The 2,270-nt window shown below is 40.4% G+C and overlaps 1 non-coding gene across 1 annotated transcript; it reads left to right on the top strand.

The window, feature by feature from the left end:
- Positions 1-1,593: 1,593 nt before the first annotated feature.
- LOC128250571 (U6 spliceosomal RNA) lies at positions 1,594-1,700 on the top strand. Its single transcript, XR_008266610.1, has one exon. It is a non-coding gene; the product is annotated as a U6 spliceosomal RNA (small nuclear RNA).
- The last annotated feature ends 570 nt before the right edge of the window (positions 1,701-2,270 follow it).

Genomic DNA, 2,270 nt, shown 5'->3' with positions numbered 1-2,270 from the left:
CTATGAATATCTGTGAACAGACATCTTATGCAAATTGACGAGATGTTAAGCGTGGTGCAATAACGTGTTACGAAAGCCCATCGATGACTTAATTACAGTGGTTCGTGTGGCCTTGGTGCTATCTTTTCTTCTCTTTACAAGATCGATACTAACAAAGAACATACCGTTCTTCAGACGTAGAATTCACGCCATTCGTTTTTGTATTTAGCGTAAGAAAACACAATCAAAGGCATTGTGGTAATAATAACATTTCCGACATTGTTATGCTTGATGCGGGCGACGAGCAGGTTGTTGATCCTGTTTTTGTTTTTGAGGATGTCGTTCTTGTTGTCGGTGTTTTTGATGGTGATGATGACGATGACGACAACGACGGCAATGGTGTTAATAATGATGATGATGTTAATAATGATGTTTATGATGATGACGATGTTGATGATGCCGATGTTGATGCTGCTGCTGATGCTGAGGAGGAGAGATATGATGCTGATAATGATGATGGTTAATATGATAATGATGATGACGACGACGACAATGGTGTTGATAATGAGGGTAATGGTGTTGATGATGATGATTTTAACGATGACGATGATGTTTTTGATGTTGACGATGTTGATGACGATGATGATGATGCCGATTCAACTGCTGATGATGATGATAATGAAGTGGAGAGATATGATGATGATGATGATGATGATGGAGATGATGATGACCCTAATTAAGGTTGCGATGACAATGAGATGAATGATGATAGATACTTTGCTACGCAGGGTGTCGACTGTAGTGATATTGTTGACATGTTTAACACCAAGGACAACAATGATGATGACGATTAGGAGAAAGAGGAGAAGGGAAAGCAGAAGGCGAAGGAGAAGGGCATAGACGAATTTCAAGAGGATAATCATTCTGTAATTAATAGGTGTATCTTCTTTCATTTTTCTGTTTGGCGTACAGTAAATGCATGGATATAATATATATATATATATATATATATATATATATATATATATACATGTTTGTGTGTGACTGAATGTTTGAAATGAAAAACAAGGGCCATCATGTTTGAGTGCAAGTAACATAATGAATAGCATTGTTTGATTGTTGTACTTTAAGTGCAAAGTATTACCGTATACCTGAATGCTGTTGGCTTAGTGAATTACGGTGCGGTTCATCGTAAAAGTATGTACTGCGTTATAAAATGATGCATTATTATGTGGTGACGTCTTTTGGACACACGTGAAATTATACTATAATGGAGTGCATTGTAGCGAGTGTTTAAATGCAGATTTATTGCAGTGAGAGTGGAGGCGCAATGGCCGAGTGGTTAGGGCAGTGGACTAGTGGTCATAGGATCGCGGTTTCGATTCCCAGACCGGGAGTCGTGAGTATTTATTGAGCGAAAATACCTAAAGTTCCACGATGATCCGGCACGGGATGGTGGCGAACCCTGCTGTACTCTTTCACCACAACGTTTTCTCACTCTTACTTCCTGTTTCTGTTGTGCCTGTAATTCAAAGGGCCAGACTTGTCACACTGTGTCACGCGGAATATCCCCGAGAACTACGCTAAATGTACACGTGTCATAAATATATATATATACATCTTTTGGTTCTACATACACTAAAATTGGAACGATATAGAGACGATTAGCATGACCCCTGCGCAAGGATGACGCGCAAATTCGTGAAACCTTCCATACCTTTTATCAAGGCGGTACTCCAGCAGGGTCACGGTCAAAAGACTGAAACATGTAAAATAATTAAATAATAATCCATACGTGCTTACGTCAAACACTGGCCCTCCGTCGTTTAAGAGGACGAGGGTTGCAGTTGATACGATCAGTGCAACAGTTTGCTCGTGAAATTAACGACCAAGTGGCTGAGTACTCCACAAACACGCGTACCTTTAACGTAGTTCACTGGAAATTTGAGCGTGACACAGAATGTGACAAGGCTGGCCGTTTTTGAACTACAGGTACAACACAAGTAAAGTGTATTGCGCAAGGACACAACGTGACACAAGGAATTGAACCCACGACTTTAGGATCGTGAGCCGAACTCCCTGACCACTAAGCCACACGCGCCTCCAATGTGTTTACATATAGACATACTAAAACACACACAAGTTACTCAAATGCTGCCTCGCTTTCATATCAAAATTCGTTTCACATTTCAGGCAATCATACTTTTATTTTCTCTGCACGTTCTTATTCTCTCTCTCACCCGCTCTTTCTTCCCCGCCCTCCCTTTACTTACGTCCATTTGTTCCAATAA

Source organism: Octopus bimaculoides, chromosome 22 (assembly GCF_046866305.1).
Source record: "Octopus bimaculoides isolate indiv1 chromosome 22, ASM4686630v1, whole genome shotgun sequence".
Classification (NCBI taxonomy): domain Eukaryota; kingdom Metazoa; phylum Mollusca; class Cephalopoda; order Octopoda; family Octopodidae; genus Octopus; species Octopus bimaculoides.
Note: the sequence above shows the minus strand (reverse complement) of the source record. Positions and strands in the feature narration are given on the sequence as shown.